General features: G+C 40.7%; 1 protein-coding gene across 5 annotated transcripts in view; it reads right to left on the minus strand.

Annotated features, from left to right (window-relative positions):
• The window catches only part of uvssa (UV-stimulated scaffold protein A), a 90319-nt gene that overhangs the window by 40746 nt on the left and 30181 nt on the right, over positions 1-19392 (minus strand). For all 5 annotated transcript variants that reach the window (XR_003751815.1, XR_003751816.1, XR_003751818.1 and 2 more), the window contains exon 12: positions 2873-2954. The gene's annotated coding sequence lies outside the window, so the exon portion shown is untranslated. The remainder of the gene's footprint in view (positions 1-2872; positions 2955-19392) is intronic.

Raw genomic sequence — 19392 nt, forward strand, 5'->3', positions numbered from 1 at the left:
ATGCTCCCAGAGAGTCTGTGTGTGTGTGTTTGGGCCTGCATTTATATCTGTATGGGAACCAGCTTTCCTCACAAAAACACAAAAACTTCATTTTTCATTAAAAAGTGGAGCAATTTTTTTTACCACAACTGGTAAAAAAGCTTAGTGATTATAAAGAGGTTAAAAGTTTTAAAAGTTATAAATTGTCATTACACATTTAAGCAGACATTCTATATTTAAGACATTTCAAATATGTAAGTGTGTGTTCTCGCTCACTAAACAGACTCACTAGGAACTTGTATATATTTTCACTAAAAAGAGTTCTGATGATTTCCACTATGTCCATGCTGAGTGAGGGTGTCTGTGCCCATGACGGTGTGACTGTGCCTAATGACTTCCTTCTTCTTGTAATTGCTGGGATTTCTCTCATCTTCCTGACACTAATACTCACTGGATTATCAAATCTGATTAGCGCTGTGAGGACAGAGCTATGGAGAGCAGCGCCTTCCGCTCTAAATCACTGTTTAAACACAAAATATTGACATTAATTAATGTATGTCAAAAATTCTACATAATAATAGCCATTTTATTATTATTACCATTATTATTATTATCATAATCAACAACAAACTGTCATTTTAAGAGCTGTGTCATCAAAAAATATAAAGAAATAAGTTTAGAAGCATGAATTTTGCCTTTTCAACTACACTACAATATTGAGAGATAATCTATTCAAACAAAATTTTTAGCATTTTACAGCACTAGTAATTAACTATCTGATTCATATTAGGCAATTGTAATTATCAAGTGTAACTTGATAAATGGTTACTGGTTAAGCATGTATCCTCCATGACCTACAGAAGCAGCACTACACATTCGGAAAAATGTGCAACCAACACATACAAGAAACAGGCTGTGACATGCACGCCATTTAACATTATGACTAGTAGACTGATTCAGGATGTTAATCATAAAATCTCCTGTCCTCAAAGGATAATCATATTAAACACTCATTAACAATCATTAAACATTCGCCCTCAGTATATGCTATGTTGCTGTGTTCTTATCAGGTGAAAACACACACAGCATGCTCACAATAACACCAAGAAGGGAAGAGTTTCCTGGCAAAGTCAAATAAATGCTCCAGTTTTTGTATACATGACTTTACATGACTGATTTAAAAAATCACATTTTGAGAATAATGTCCTAATTAAAACATTAACATTAAACAGTTAGGAGTCTTCTAATACTTACAATGATTTTGTACTGATCTACCAGAAGATTTCCTTGAGTATAACTCAACTAAATCATCAGCGAATGTCATTAACCCTCCATATAATTCTTCTTAGGTTATAACTTCATTATCCTAATACTTTGGTTGTGATCTTGTAATTCTATGACATTTGTTTATCAGTAGCCCTAAAACGGCATCATAATGTTTGGTTTGTGTCTTTTAAGTGAGTGTGTAAACATAAGTGTGTGTTATATTGTGTGTGTTGTATGTTGCCATCTCCTAGGGCTCATAGTGCAGCAGGCTTCAGAGAGCCAGGGGTCAAGTGATTTGCCCTGGGGTCAATTGACTGCAGCTACTGCAGCCTGCCGCCATTAGCTTCTGTCTCCTGCTGCCTGCGTTGAATTAAGTCACCAGTCAGCATTAATGTGATATAAAGAGTCAAAATCTGTTTGGGGAGATAGCGGATAGCGCACTGCTAATGGCTATGCATCATCCAGTGTGTGTGTGTGTGTGTGTATGTGTTTATCTACAGTGGTTCAATGTATGATGTCATTTGATTTTCTGGATTAGTCCAGTAGGTTGTAATAATAACAAACACAGAGAGTTACTGCCAATGCCTAAATTCCTCAAAATGCTTAACAAAAAGATTTTCGATTTGTGATTTTAACCTCTTCTCTATCTCTCTCACACACAGACACATGCACACACATGGTACTATCTATGTGGTGGTGTCCACAAGCCAGTAATTTATGACTGGTTGAATGGACAATAGCAGTGGAGCTCTGCTGGTGTGGGCTTTGTTAATTTTATTTGTGGCCTTGATCTCTAACACTCACACTACCTGTTAGTACTTCAGGAGCAGGAGTGTCGGTGGGAGATGGTGTTGGAAATAAAATGTTTTCAGTTTGGTCTGGTCTTGGTCTGCTCCACAGTTCCCTTCAAATCTGTTTATCTTCAGATGTTAGCCAGACTAGGTTTTCTCGTAGTAACAAGATACACTGTGAGTTGCTGTCATTATTAATTCTCACAACAGATCGATATTATTATACGCTGACTTTCAAGGGTTTGGGTACTTGTGTGGGTGCAACTGGGATCATGTTAGAGTGAAGATGACCCCATTACAGCCCATTGTTTCTGCATGTGTAGATGTCTCTCTCTCTCTGTCTGTGTGTGTGTTGTGTGTGTGTGGTTTTGTACCCTTGATTGCTCAGAGGGGCAGGGTCCTCGGACCAACTCTTGTTCCAGCAACTGAGGAATGTGACACATTCCACACTTCGTTTTCCTGCTGCATGGCCCAAACAACAAAAACGCAAACTGCAGCTAGATTCAACATTCACTCAGAGACAGAAAAGAAAAAGCTATTACAGTGCGCTTCTTTTGTTCGAGATTTGAATGCGTTGCGCCAAGAGCGGGGTTTCACAGTGACACCGCAACAGGCTCTAGCTTTTTAAATGCAGATGTGTAATTAATTCTTCATGTTTAGGGAATTAAACATATCGCAGGCGCCGCAGCCATTGGTCGGGGCTGTAATTTCATTATGTAGCACAGAAAGCACTGGGGTGACCCCCGCAGCGCCCCGGTGCGCAGCGGAAACCATCAGCTCTCCAAACTCAGTACTCAGAGGCTCGTCTGATAACGCAGAACAAGTCGGGTACTTACCTATCCTTCTGAGCTCGACCCGAGGGGATCGTATTAACCCGGGGTCCGCGGCGCGCAGCAGCGGCGTCATTCTATGGCAAGCCTTCAGGGTCACAAATTTCAGAAACAATTCAACGGTTACACTCATAAGACGGACAATGTTCATTAGCTTACATCTACTTACATGTCACTATGTGATGTATTGCATACACGTTTTTAATTATTTTAACTGCTAAATCTACATAAACAGTAATTCATTAGACAAACACGTCAAATAAAAAAAATCAAATTCACATATCTAAAACATTTTATTGCAATGACTATAAAGGACCACAGCACAAGGTTTAAAAAATTACTTTTAAAATGTAATTTTTTAAAGACCTAAAAACACGTACACCACGAAGGACTGAAATCCTGCAGCCCACAAGTGCTCCCTGTTCAAGAAAGCAGATGTAAAGGTTTGCCACTAAATGATTCAGAGGATGACTGGATGAAAGTGTTGTGGTCAGATGAGTCCAAAATTGAGCTCTTTGGCATCAGCTCAACTCATCATGTTTGGAGGAGGAGGAATGCTGCCTATGATTCCAAGAACACCATCCCCACGGTCAAACATGGAGGTGGAAACATTATGCCTTGGGGATGTTTTTTGTGCCAAGGGGACAGGACAACTGCACTGCATCAAAGGGAGGATCAGATCATTTAGTGTCAAATGTTGAATGACAACCTCCTTCCTCCAGCCAGGGCATGAAAATGGCTTGGAGAGGATCTGCAAAGAGGAGTGGGACAGCATCCCCTGTTAGATATGTTTAAACCTTGTGGGCAGCTACAAGAAATCTCTGACCTCTGTGATTGCCAACAAAAGTTTTGCCACCAAGTACTAAATCACGTTTTGCAAAAAGGATCAAAATTATTTCATTCATGATAATGTGAATTTATGAAATGCATTTTTCTGGATTTTTTTTTTCAAATAAACCATTGAAATTATAGACAGACAAATCATAGAACCAATGGGGTGCAATCATTTACATTAGACATCTGTCTTTGACTAATGTGGTCAGACCTTTTGCGGTATTGAGTGGCAGTTCAACCTCATTGGTGGTGAAAAGCACAAGGTGGACATCATTATAATACATAACCACACATAACCATTATAATAATGGTTATTATTATTATAATAATGGTTATCTATAGTTATACATCATTAGAATACATAACTATAATATAAAACCACCATTCTACCTCCATCCTGGGTGACACTTGACAGTCGTGGTGGTTTGAACGCCGCGTTGTGTGTGGTTTGAACGCTGTCTTTTACGATTTTTTTTTAAATATGGTGGAACATTTACATTTAATTATTTTGACCTTAAAGGCTTGCCACATTCCCCATCCACGTGGCGCTCTCTCCCGCCTGGCCATCCGTGCGCCACCGCGCGTTGGGATGGGTGGTAGAAATCCCATTAGAGTAATTATTGCAGCTTATCTACAGAAGGTGTTCCCTGCGCGCTGTACTGTGTCCTTCATTAAATTAATAAAGAGCAAATGAAACCTGTTCCCTGTGCGCGCCACACTAATGCGCTGTAATTGACTCCGCAATTTTCTAATTGTGATTGCCATTTTAATTTTACTCTTCACTGTGCAACTAACAGCGGATTAGAATTAGAATGAATTACATGCGACGCACCTGTATGATTACATCATGCGGGTACTCGAGCCTCCAGACTCTGAAACGACACGATGGTTATGATGATGGTGGTGATGTGTAGCGCAATGTAAAGACTGAAATCGAGGCGACGTATTTATTTACTGAATACAGAAAAACCTAACGTAGCTAATTAACGACCTCAAATCACGAGCCGAGTCCTTTGGAGGTTTAAGGTTTGGTCTTCGTGGCTAGTAATTTTTGAAGTCTTTCAAAAAGACTTTGCGCGTTGTTAAACGAGACAGTTGAATCCACGGCCTTAACATTTTGTAGCATTACATTTATTTTTAAATTTAACGTTGTCCTTTTTATCTGAACGAACATGATAGTTTCCTTTGTTGAATTATTTATCTGATAGGTTTAACTGCGAAGGAGACATCCTATATGTCTGGTTTACTGATCCGTGTATACATTCGCCACATTCGCTGTGTTGCCCCGTTGACACCACACATCAGCGCGTCCGCCATATTGCGAGTGTCAGGTCCTTCTTGCACAGCAATAGAGTTCGACATGAAAACTGTGTTTCTTCAATAAAACACGACAGATCATTATTATTATTATTATTATTATTATTATTATTATTATTATGTTAATTTAGGTACTACTAATAAAATTGTTCATTTTTAATGAACAATGTATGCAATAGCTGCTATACGATAAGGTTGTAAAGGTGTACTTTTGGTTCAGTGTGGCTCATCTTTGTTGCTACTTTTTTATTATACATAAATTGCTTTTAAAAATTAAGGTTTTTAATAACATGCTTAAATGAATTAGTTATTCCAGTAATACAAATACGTATGGTGGGCAAAATTACTTATTTACTTTACAATCAAATACCAATCTTGTGTCAAAATACCAGTATTAATCTGTTAAACAAGTATCTATCCATTAAACAAGAAACAATGAAGGGAAAAGAAATGTATTCATGCGCTTGATTGTCTCCTTCACCAATACAAATACTGACACTATTGAAGGGACATTTTTACAGCCCAGATATTAACTAACAACTTCTTTGTGTGTATGTAGAGTAAAAAATAGATCTCAGTCTCACCAATGATTTCAGATCATAATTAAACATAATTAAATGCCGAGATTGTGTGTTTCTTGACTAGCATGGAGCTCCACATTCATTCTTTTGGCAGTTTTGTGTTTGTTTTTGTGTGTTTCATAATAATGAAGCTTTGTTGTAAAAAATGAGGGTGACCTCGTCCAACTTTTAAATCAAACTAAATGGACTGAGCTAACGTTTGATTATTTTACTTCACTGGTAGGTGACTGACAGTAGACTCGACCTCTGATATCATGCAAAGTAAATCAAAATGATAAAGACGATTACATATGACAGAGAAATAAGGAAGGAGCAGTTTTTTCTCCTGCTCTACATATAAATATTATCCCAAATACAGTCAATCCTGTATTCATAGTTGGGGTCCTAGTGAACCGGAATTGATCTCTTCATCGATGGTAACTTGAAAGCACGTTGTAAGTCGCTCTGGATAAGGGCGCCTGCCAAATGCTGTAAATGTAATGTAAATGTAAATATAATAAAAATAATTTTTTAAAAATTTGGTTGTAATTCTGTTGCTGTGTTGGCTGGTTCTAATATGCAGACTTCAGAATCAGCATGAGTAGAGTTTTTTTTTAAAGTTATGTCAAGGGGATGTGGGATCTGAGATGTCGATCTTTTTTCTACTCATTTTCTGGATCATGAAATATTCAAGACTTGGAGGGAGGGCAGGAGAGTACCAATTGTAATGATGTTGTTATGATGGGTTGTGAATGGGTCCATGATGGGATATGAAAAGAAGCATGACTCCAATTCAATATCCAGACATAGTTTCAGACCTCACACTGTATAATGCTTTCCTAAACAATCAGATCATTTCTCCCTTACAGGAGGGTTTTGAGTCACCAGATGTGATTTGTAACCTTGTAATGAAAAATGCTCCACCTCAGTGTTTTAAGTACTGATGAACTGGCACAGACACTTTAGTATTTAGGGGAAATTCTGAGAAAATAGTTATGTTTCTCTATCCTCCCTCTCTACCTTGTTTATGGAACCGTTTGTATTTGTGTGTGTGGTTTGTGGATGACTGTAGAAAATGGCTGATGTTCACCAGATACCTGTGTTTGCATTCATCTTCCCAAAATTAAAAGCACTGAGGAAAGCACTGACAGATTTAGATAAATTGCAGCCAGCACCAGTATAAATGTGCCTGAATGGGCTGGGGGGCTGGGGCTGACCGCCGCATGCCTGTTTACACGGACCCCCATGTGAGGGGAGCGCTGCCACTAGCAAAGCTGATAACCTGCAGTTATTGATGCCAGTGGCACAAAGGGAGACACTATCTGCATGTGTGCATAAAACACACCACAACACTGTGTGTGTGTGTGTGTGTGTGTGTGTGTGTGTGAACATACTCTGTGGGTATGAAAAGTTGACAAATATTTATTTTTAAGCATAGTTCTATTATTTCCTGAAGTTCTGTTTCAAACATATAATCTTACAAATTAAATATGTGTGTGTTTGGGGACCTGATTCTGGTGAGAACACAGAGTTCAGTGTTCAGTTCAGAAAGTGAAAACACACAGAGGTACCCTTGTTTTTTTAACATAGCATATAAAATGTACACCTTCTTCTATAAAGCAAGAAATAAGAACAAAAAATACACTCAAAATAATTTCCATAATCAATAATCAACCTCCAAGGTTCTCAGTCTGGACCTTACATCACTGTGTTGCCACTGGTTTCCTCTGGGTTCTACTCTTTTCTCCCATGCATGCATGTAAATTGACTATACAGTCCCTGACAAAGGTCTTGTCACTTGTCCAAGGACAAATCCAAGGCCAGCCCATTTTTTTCACTGCAGCAGAGCTCCATATATAGTAATAAGTCCTACAGTTGTAGGGTTGGAGAAGTCCAGAATGTAGTCCAGTGTCATGGTCTAGATTACGTGTCAATGATGTTACTGGTCCACTTGAAGATCCCTGAAGCTGTAGTTGTAACAGTGGTGGTGGCTGTGGTGACCCTCTGGTTTATTTCATGCTATGTCCTTGTTTAGCAGTTGTCAGGAACCAGGATTTATTTGCTGGTCTCTTCACTGGGGTCTGCCAGTAGTCTGGGCGCTTGATTCCGTGTCTCGGAGAAAACAAAACAGAAGCAGCGGCAGACGATGGCACTGTACGACCGATACTGAAATATGTGGTAATTGTGGTATATTGGTGCTACAGTGGCCCGGTACCCTAACTAGGACAGCCTAACTAGGGTGAATTTAACTTTGTCTGTGTCAAAAAAACAAAAAGCCAGAGAAAACAGATAGGTTTTGAGATTGGATTGGATGTGTCTGAGTCCCGGACACTGACAGGCAAGCCGTTCCACAACTGCGGAGCTCTATAGGAGAAGGATCTGCTCCCAGCTGTGACCTTCTGTACTTTTGGTACCAGTAGTGACCCCGCACCCATTGATCGAAGGGGGTGTGGCAGTTTGTAAAGAACTAAACGTTCACTCAGGTATTGCGGGGCGAGACCATTTAGAGCTTTATAGGTCAAAAGTATGATTTTGTAGTCAATCCTAAATTTGATGTGTAACCAGTGCAGTGATTGTAAGACTGGTGGGATGTGGTCAAATTTCCTAGTTCTAGTTAGAACTCTGGCTGCAGCATTCTGTACTAGCTGGAGTTTACTCATGCACCTGCTAGAGCATCCAGACAGTAATGCATTGCAGTAATCTAACCTTGATGTAATAAATGCATGGACCAACTTTTCTGCATCATGCATTGAAGTCCCTGTATCAACCAGAACAGTTTGTTGCATTCTGTCTCGAAATGGCCTCCATGGTCGAATCAGTGCCCAGAAGCCAGCACTAAACAAAAGACAATTGAAAAACGTGTGGCATTTGCCAAGGCCCACAGCCTGCTAAAAGGGTGGACGCTGGAAAAGTGGCAGAAGGTGGATTTTTCAGATGAATCTTCTGTGGAATTACACCACTGTGCAAATATTGCAGGAGACCTACTGGAGCCTGCATGGATCCGAGATTCTCTCAGAAAACAGTGAAGTTTGGTGGCGGAAAAATCATGGTCTGGGGTTACATCCACTATGGGGGTGTGCGAGAGATCTGCAGGGTGGAAGTCAACATCAATAGTCTGAAATATCAAGAAATCTTAGCTACCTTTTATATTCCCAAACATAAAAGAGGCCAAATTCTGCAGCAGGATGGTGCTCCATCACATACTTCCATCTCCACATCAAAGTTCCTCAAGGCGAAGAAGATCAAGATGCTCCAGGATTGGCCAGTTCAGTCACCAGACATGAACATCATTGAGCATGTGTGGGGTAGGATGAAAGAGGAAGCATGGAAGACGAAACCAAAGAATATTGATGAACTTTGGGAGGCATGCAAGACTGCTTTCTTTGCTATTCCTGATGACTTCATTAATAAATTGTATGAATCCTTGCCAAACCACATGGATGCAGTCCTACAAGCTCATGGAAGTCATACAAGAAATTAAATTTACTTAAATCTACTTAATTTGCTGACATATTTTTTTATTTGCAGTAAATTTGTTCAATTTCTGTATAGGCGACAAAACAACCTTTCTGTCTTAATTAAATGATAAATCTTTTTTTCAGTGAAACTAATTCACTTCATTAAACATTATGCATTAAACATCATTTGGGTTTTTAGCTTTTCATATGAGCTATTTCTAACACCAATTGATTAATTAAAAATCAGGTTAAATAGCAAGTGTTTCTACAAAATACATTTACATTTACATTTACATTTAAGGCATTTGGCAGACACCCTTATCCAGAGCGACTTACAATGTGCTTTCAAGTTACCATCGATGAAGTGATCAGTTCTAGTTAATTAGGACCCTTAACTATGAATACAATCTTTTTATTCACTCTTGTTGTAGATTCTGTATATAAGTTAGACAATAAGAATTTTACAAGTTAATCTAAATATTCTGTAAAGAGGAAGGTCTTGAGATGCCGTTTGGAAATACTCAGTGACAGAGCTGTTCTGACCTCAAGGGGTAGTTCATTCCACCACCGAGGAGACTGAGAAGACTGAGAAATAGATTAGTGACAAGACTTTTGTCAGGGACTGTACTCTTAATTGCATTATTGTGTAGGTATGGGTGTGTGCTGGCAATTTTCTAGGAAGGGCTCTATCAGCTACAACCCTGCTTAGGAATAAACTGTGACTGAGGGGTTTAGAGACCCTCCACACACACAACACACATACATGCATTACATAAAGACAAAACAAAAAAAAGAATTCCAAATTGAATTGAGTCTTATTTTCTCAGTTAGGGAAGTGATGCCAGCATGATCAGGCCAACAATTAAATCACACTGAAGCCTAGTCTGTTGGCCCCACCACATAAACTTTACGGATGGCACGCCGTCTAGCATATCACTGCAAGTGGGCTGCCATGAAATTGACATTTGAGAGTAATTGCACAGTGAAATCTATCCAATTCTACAAGCGTGGCTCTAGTTCGAGGGCTGTTTCACGGAGCTTGAGAGCTCTCATTGTTTTTTTTTTTCTGTTCAACCCTGTGTGTGAAACAGTGAACTGGTGGCCACTAGCAGAAAAAATGAGAGCGAGCAGGAAAGTGGGAGAGGTAAAATGAGTGTTAGCTGGCAAGAGATAGAGCTTATCTCCTGAAAACAGTAGGGAGGTACAGCGGCTGTCTGCAAACCACAAGCATCCGTCCCTTTGGCCAACCACCAGCCTGCTCCTCTCTCCCTCAATAAACAAGCAATTACCCAGCCAAACAGCTGTCAGGGGCTATGATCAAATCATTTAGCCAGAGTGGGGAGCCCTCACTACAGGTCAATTTCACTCTGTTAGGCACAGGCAGACTCGGCCTGAAGGACATCAGGCGGGGCCGCTGGGAGATTGCATTTGCTGCAAGACAAAATGTAAAGGTTAGCCCACTCAGGTGAGGGGTGACCAGGAGATGTCTGGGTCTAAGCAGCTGACTGGCCCTGACCTCAACAAAGAAAAAAATTAATAAACTCTCAAAAACTGTCAGGAACAACATATAAAAATGTAAAGCAACTTATGGCGGGGGTCTTGTGGGGGAAAAAACACATTTTGCTTTTACTTTGCTTTCACTTGGACAGAGGATTCATTCAAAAACATACCTTAAACTGGTCAACTGCTTTAACCATCTTTAACCATCTTCAGTTTATGCTCTCTTTTTTAAAAGAAGTTGGAATGTAGTTTTGCTTAAATAATTTCCCTTTGCAGGTAGTTCTGATGGCCTGTCCTGCAAGCATCTTTTTGGAAGAGTTGAGTTTTTCAGTGTCAGACAAAACACACACAATGACAGTAACACACTTTACAAACAAAAGCAATTTAATGTCTTAAAGGGGAAAAGACATTGCCCCAATTTCAGTTAATCTTGCGAGCTAAGGATCTCTAAGTGAGATCTCAGTTCCAATCTACCCTTGGTTGAGACAATTATCAGATCTTAATCTGAATGGACCCCTGCTGGAATCGGCCTTGTCCAGTCTGCTGCAACAATGGTGCTGATATACTACACAGAAGGCATCCGTGACGATGTCTGCTGTGCTGGCGTCTACACTTTGGCCTTTATTGGTTGCTGAAGGGCACAGGGACATCACACTGCACGCTCCAGTCACTTAAACCATCAGATGGGCTCCTCATTACTATATGACAAAATGTGTCCTGAACGGCTGTTTTTGTATTCCACTGATGCCAGCCTGCTTTGCCTCTCATTGGAAAACAGCAGTGCCCGCAGCCATTTTCCTTGTTATTATGGTAATAATTAGAGCAGTGATTTTATCACAGTCCCTACAATCACAGTTCAAGACAACAGCTAAGTAAACAGCCAAAGTCCTTTTGTCCCTAAGGGCTGCTCAGTATAATTAAAATCAATAAGTTCTTCCTTGCAGTGCATCTACACCCCAGCATGGTGGTCTGCTAGCTCTAAATGCATGGTGCTTTTTCATAAGACTGACCTCTAGCACCCAGAACTGGCTGGGCACCGCACCCTCTCAAGGATATCATGAACTTGAAAAGGACCACGAGCACAAGACATTGAAAAAACTATTTACACCAATCCACATTTTTGACAGCCAATTTTAAGAAATTGAGTTTTTAGATAAATTAAATGTTGTCATACTTGTAGTATAATTGTGTTTATTTAATTTATATGAATTGTCCTTCCTATTAAATCACCTTCAAAAAGCAATCCAATTTGCATTTGTTTATTTCAGTCAAGTCATGTAAAATTTAAAATCTTTCACATTTATTCACAACAGAAAAATGATGATGAGATGGAAACCACCTGGTGTCAGTTCCCTCCCTGTGCTCCCAGTGACACTGATATTGATTAGGTGCCTATGGTCAGTGGAAATTTATAATGAAGAAACCTAGATTTTGCCATTGTAATCTCCATCTGGGTCAGCCCGCTCGTAATTGTGACGTCACACACACATTATATCCATGCAGTCCATGCTGTTATGAGCAGTGGCTCCTTGTTTGGCATGACCGCTCAGCACTGTGTCGGCATGTGGTTGTTGCTGCTGGCGACAGCCATGGCTCACAGCGCTTCTAATAGGCATGTGGTTGACAGGAGTGTGTGGTGATAAATTGTACGTCTCTTCCCTGGCTTTTCACACTTAATTTTCTGAAGATTGCTTGCCCATTCAGGAGGAGAGGGAGCCGAATCACAGCCTCTCTGGGAGCCTGGGGTGGTGATGAGCTGTCAGCTCCACTCAGTGAAGGCCGAGTTGCTACTGGCTAACCGCTACTGGCTGCTCTTAAGACACTACCGCCAATGACTTGAGTGGCGAAACTAAGCAGCAATTAGACAGCTTGCCTGCCAAACGGAAATGAGAAATTTGCCAGAGAGCTTAAGATGTGGCCAAGCTAAAAGAACAAGTGTGAGACCACCAGCAGACCTAGACCTTGGTTTGCAGTCCCCCTCTAGAGACTCCTGCAGTTAGAAGCATGGTCCAGACCCTGACGTCAGCCTGCAGCCCATTAACTCAAAGCAAATGATCCAATATTCAGGTCTCATCAAAATCTTCCTAAAAATATTTATTTACCTCAAATAACAAAAAAGCAATCAGCAATGTGCACAGTACTTTTTTTATGTCATCTAAGTCAGATGTTTTACTATTGTACTAACAGATAACTTTTGAAATAAAAGTGTGGGCAAGTTGTACAGTCCCTGAGAAAAGTCTTGTTGCTTGTGTACAAATTGACTTCAAGTGCCCCTAAAATTTTTTTACAAGAAATGGCTCCTTTTATTCCCAACTGCTTTTCCCAACTGCTTTTTGTTTGGTGGCGTAAAAATCATGGTCTGGGGTTACATCCACTATGGGGGTGTGCGAGAGGTCTGCAGGGTGGAAGACAACATCAATAGTCTGAAATACCGAGAAATCTTAGTTACCATTTATACTCCCAAACATAAAACAGGCCAAATTCTGCAGCAGGGTGGTGCTCCATCAAATAATTCCATCTCCACATCAAAAAGAAGATGTTCCAGGATTGGCCAGCCCAGTCACCAGACATGAACATCATATAGTGGGTAGGATGAAAGATGAAGCATGGAAGACGAAACCAAAGAATATTGATGAACTTTGGGAGGCATGCAAGACTGCTTTCTTTGCTATTCCTGATTACTTCATCAATAAATTGTATGAATCCTTACCAAACCACATGGATGGATCTTTTTTCAAATAATTCATTTAAAGGCATTAAACATCATTTGGTAGGGTTTTAGCTTTTCATATGAGCTATTTCTGACACCAATTGATTAATTAAAATTCAGGTTAATGGCAAGTGTTTCTACAAAATAGATAAGCGACAAGACTTTTGTCAGGGACTGTATAGCTCAAAAACATCATTATAGATAATGTGTAAATGTGAGTGTTTTAAGCAAATGCTATATGTTATGCCCATTGGTTTGAAGTCAGAGGCAAGATTTACTCTAACTTTTTATGGTACAATTTAAATTCGAAATGATACTTTGATCTTTGGCAGCAGTTTCTTTGGGAAATACGTTTCCTTGTGTATGAACATTACTGTCACCTGAGCATCAGCCAAGATTGAATAAGACCATGGCGTCACTTTTCCACATACTGCTCATATTCTCTACATCCACAGGAATGGCGTCTGACCAATCATGATGAGCCATTTGCACCAAAAATGTCAGGGATTTCCCCTGGAAAAGTTTAACTGATAACAGATTTCTGAACCATTTAAACGAATCAGATACTATCAGAAATAGCTATGGTGCTTTGTTTGTCAAACTGAGCTTGTGATCTCTAGTTAATATTCATATTGAAATATATTTTAATATCAAGCTGGAAGAGGTGAGCATGGCATCTGGCAATTTATCCTATGATAAAAGAAGGAACCTCTTAGTGTTGTTGGAGTGTGTGTCTGTGTTTGTTCTTTATTGTCCATGCCTGTGTAATGAGGATGGTTCAGAAACCATGTTTGTGTAATTAAAACCTGGATCATTTCACCACACAGCACTCTGTTCCCAGGACGCACTTTTGACATCTTGCCAGTGAGGCGTGATTATGTCAGTGTGTCATCTTAATTGTCTCATGCAGAGCAGCCATTTTGCTGCAGCGGCCTGATTGGATGTGGCGGGTACAAGTGAAACTGTTTTCTTTCTTTTTTTTTAGCAGAGATGATAGCTGAAACACCAGTGGCACCACAACACCATTAGCATTAATTAATCAATGTTAACAAGACCTCCAGCTAACCCCAAGCATGTCACAAAAGTTGCTGATGAACTGGCATGTCATGGCCTCATGCAGATGTACAGTGGAAAAGACTGGATTCCAACTGACCAATCAATAACAACAACAACAACATTTATTTCTTATATATATAGCTTCAGTCTTATCAGGGTTTAACAGAAGAAAGTTGGTGAGCATTGTAATTGGTGATTTAGAAAGGCACACGCCTGTCTATATAAGGTCCCACAGTTGACAGTTCATGTCAGACCACAAACCAAGCAAGAAGTCAAAGGAATTGTCTGTAGACCTCCGAGACAGGATTAGCTTGAGGCACAAATCTGGAGAAGGTTACAGAAAACTTTCTGCTGCTTTGAAGGCCCCATTGATCACAGAGGCCCGCATCAATCATAAGTTCAAAACCACCAGGACTCTACCTAGAGCTAGCCTGCCACCTAAACTGGGCAACTGGGGAGAATGGCCTTAGTCAGGGTGACCAAGAATTCAATGGTCACTCTGTCAGACCTTCAGAGTGGACAGAGGAGAAACTTCTAGAAAAATAACTATGTCTGCAGAAAACCACCCATCAGGCCTATATGATAAGCCACTCCTTAGTAAAAGGTACATGGTACATGGAGTTTGCCAAAAGCCACCTGAAGGACTCGTGTGAATGCCAGGTGTCACCTTTGGAGGAAACCAGGCACCGCTCATCACCAGGCCAATACCATCCAGACAGTAAAGCATGGTGGTGGCAGCATTATGCAGTGTGATTTTTTTTCAGCTGCAGGAACTGGGAAAACAGTCAGGATTGATAATCCTGGATAAAAACCTGCTCCAGAGTGACGAATCATTAAGATCTTGACGATTCATCACATCAGCAGGACAACGACCCTCAGGCTTCAGAAAGTCCTTGAGCAGCCCAGCCAGAGCCCAGACTTGAATCCGATTAAACATCTCTGGAGAGATTTTAAAATGGCTGTGCACCAACACTTCCCATCTTTCAGACCTGCTGCAAAGAGGAATGGGCCAAACTGGCCAAAAATAGGTGTGCCAAGCATGTGGCAACATATTCAAAAATACTTAATGCTGCCAATGCTGTAAATGCTGCCAAAGGTATTTCAACAGAGTATTGAGCAAAGGCTGTGAATTCATGTGATTTTAATGTGCTTTTAATGTGCTTTTTTTTTTTTTGCAACATTTGACAAAAGCTTTTTCATGTTATCATTATGGGGTTGAAATGTGAGAGAAAAATGCATTTAATCCATTTTGGAATAAGGCTGTAACATAAAATGTGGAAAAACAAATTCGCTGTAAATAACATCTGGATGCATTGAAAAGGCTATTGGGGCAGTGGCTGCCTAGCGGCCCTGTACTCAGAAGGTTGTCGGATCGAATCCCGAGCCACCAAGGTGCCACTGAGGTGCCACTGAGCAAAAGCACCATTCCCACACACTGCTCCTGTCACACTGGGGCCAGTCATAGCTGCCTACTGCTCACTAAAGGTGATTGGTTAAAACCAGAGGACACATTTCGATGTGTGCAACGTGTGCTGTGCTGCAGTGTATCACAATGACAATCACTTCACTTTCACTGCATGTGTAAACTCTACTTTAGGATACAGACACACCGCATTGAAAAATTGATGTTAATTATCTGGGAACATTCTCTAACAGCAGGCAAGTTGTCATTTGTGTCAAACAAATTGTGAATTTGTTATAACATTAAAACAAAAGATGACTTACTCTTTGCTTGAAATGATGCGTGGAGCATTATTGTTTGGGTCAACAACCTTTTCGGAAGATTTCATCACAAGTAGCAGAATAACAGAATTAAAGACTTCCCGGATGCCTTTCCATTGGTTGTTGTGTTGCCTTTTGCCCTGATACAGTACTGCTATTTTCTGATTGCATTTACGCCATTTATTAGACGCCCTTATCCAGAGCGACTTACAATCAGTAATTACAGGGACAGTCTCCCTGGAGCAACTTAGGGTTAAGTGTCTTGCTCAGGGACACAATGGTAGTAAGTGGGATTTGAACCTGGATCTTCTGGTTCATAGGCGAGTGTGTTACCCACTAGGCTACTACCACCCTGGCTGTTGGCTGTTGTGTAGGACTGTTCTTGTGATTGTTTGAGGAGCTGCGGTTTGCGTTCTGAGAAATATGCCACGTGGGAATCTACGCCTCTCAGTTCAGATGGATTTATTATAATTTATTTGCATTTAAAATTTTACTCAGTAACTGGGGGGTTCCAATGTAGTGAATACCTGTCTACAATGTAATTGAGTAAAAGTAAAAGTCATCCATTTAAAAGTCAACTTTCAAAATTACAAATTACTCACAAAAACTACTCAATTACAGTAACGTGAGTAAATACAATTCGTTACCTTTCACCTCTGGTAATGAATTGCCCAAGAAAAGAAAAAGTCCTACAGTTGTAGTGGTGGAAAAGTCCAAAGTGCAGTATAGAGCATCTGTCCATGTTTGGAGGTACTGGACAGCACTGGACTGGACATTTTAGTCCAGTGTCATGGTGTACATTGTGTGTCCTTTATAATGCTACTGGTTCATTTGAAGACCCCTGAAGCTTTAGCTGTTGGTGGAGGTGGTGGCTGTGGTGACCCAGGGAGTCATCTCGTTAACAGTTCATTGCTATGGACTAGGATTCATCTGGTGGCGTCTTTACTGGACAATCACTGCTCCTTCATTTAAAAGCCATTATCAGGTAGCCTGCTGAAGAAATAAGCATTTAAAGTTGAAATGATCAGCAGAATGCAAGCATCCCTATCCTCTATGTAAATGGTGGACTCATTTAATGTAAAAGTATTTGTTTCAAAGAGACTATCTAGGATAAAATAAAAAAATTCTCAGTCCAGAACAATAATTTCCAGGAGGCAGATGCTTCAAAAAGATAAAAGGTCTGTGTATCTTAACAAGGCTGTAAACCTATAGAGCTTGTGTAAAGTGATTGAAATACATCTGCTGAAAGCACAAACTTGTCAGTTGGTGAGAAGTGAAAGGAATGATGCTGAAGATACTTTCAGAAATGTTCCAAAATAACACAACTGGATGGCTGTCAGAAAGCTGCTATTGTTTTTTTTTCCTTGTGATACAAAGCATAGCACAGCACATGGAAGCACTGTGAGGATTGGACTTTACTCTCCTGTGAGCAGTGTGTGAGGATTGGACCTTACTCCCTGAGAACAGTGTGAGAGGATCGGAGCTTACTCCCTGGGAGCAGTGTATGAGGATCAGACACAACTTTCCTAGGAGAAGTGGGCGTGGGTTGGACCTTACATCCCTGAGAGTGATTTGTGAGTATTGGACCTTACTCCCTTGGAGCAGTGTGTGAGGATCAGCCTTCTTTCCCTGTGTGATGTTTGGACCTTACTCCCTGGGAGCAGTGTTTGAAGATTGGACCTCACACCTAGGGAGCAGTGTGTGAAGATTCGACCTTACTCTCCTGTAAGCAATGTGTGAGGATCAAACCCTACTCCCAGGGAGCAGCGTGAGAGGATTGGACCTTGCTCTCCTGGGAGCAGTGTGTGAGGATCGGATCCTACTCCCCAGGAGCAGTGTGCAAGGATTGGACCTTATTCCCTGTGTAAGGATTGGTCCTTATTCTCCTGGGAGCAATGTGTGGGGATCAGACCTTACTCCCTGGGAGCAGTGTGTGAGAATTCGACCTTATTCCCTGTGTGAGGATTGGACCTTATTCTCCTGGGAGCAATGTCTAGTGATTAGACCTTACTCCCTGGAAGCAGTGTGTGAAGACCGGGCCTTACTCAAAGGGAGAAGTGTGAGAGAATCAGACCTTACTCCCTGGGAGCAGTGTGTGAGGATTGGACTTTACTCTCCTAAGAGCAGTGTGTGAGGATTGGACCTTACTCCCAGGAAGCAGAATGTGATTATCAGACATTACATTTCTATGAGCAATGTGTGAGGATTGGACCTTACTCCCTGTGTGAAGATTGGACCTTACTCTCCTGTGAGCAATGTGTGAGGATCAGACCTTACTCCATGGGAGCAGTGTTTGAGGATTGGACCTTACTCCCAAGGAGCAGTGTGTGAGGATCGACCTTAGTCCCTTTGAGCAGTGTGTGAAGATCGGGCCTTACAAGGGAGAAGTGTGTAAGGATCGGAACATACTCCATATGTGAGGATTGAACCTTACTCCCTGTGTGAGGATTGGACCTTACTCTCTTGGAAGCAGTGTGTGAGGATTGGATCTTACTCCCGGGCACTTTGATGGTTCATAATTTGAACCCACAACCTTTCGAACCCACAACCTTTCTATTTGGTTTTTGTTACATGTGAGGAATTTCACTTACATTTTATTACATTTTATCTATTTCTTTCTGGTATAGCTATAAAATGTTATCTATTTCTTTCTGGTAGCTATAATTCTCATTATAGCCATACCATTTTATTCCTGATTATTTCTATTATTTTTCTTATTTATCCTAACTATTCATATTATTATTATTATTATTTATTTGTCAATATGATATGAACGTTATAAAGTGCATGAACTCGACTGAAATCATCTCACACAGTCACGATGATGGAAGGGGGTTGAACTCGGACAGCGAAATGACCTCCTCGCTTGTAGCCTCCTCTTTCTTCTGCCGCGTCCGCGCCTGTATTTCATTCCTGCTTTCTCATTACGAGCCTTAATAGACCCTCCGACCTCCTCCGCGCGCAGATCTAATCTGGCCTGTATAATTCATTAATTATAACCCGAATATTATAGATTATTAAAATAGCATAACTAATAGTGTCATATCTCAAGCTGTCGGGTTTAATAGTCAACATTGTCTCGGCCGCTCTTATCAGCGCGAGACACCCGGTGAGAATATTGATTTGCGCTCATTTGAAGCTGTCAGGTCTCCCGACACAGGACGCATTTGAAATCGGTCAATTCTGCACAAACACATTTACACTAAATCTGACCGCGGGTCGCGCGCCTCTCCTCTCCGCTCCTCTCCTCTCCTTCACCATTCACTGATGAATTCGACTTCATGATATCGCTTCAGTCCGCTTCCGATTCATGTCTTAATGAGGACCCTCAGTAATATGTGTTTAACATTATGTATTGTGAATTTTAGG

The sequence above is a fragment of the Denticeps clupeoides genome, chromosome 14 (genome assembly GCF_900700375.1).
Source record: "Denticeps clupeoides chromosome 14, fDenClu1.1, whole genome shotgun sequence".
Lineage (NCBI taxonomy): Eukaryota > Metazoa > Chordata > Actinopteri > Clupeiformes > Denticipitidae > Denticeps > Denticeps clupeoides.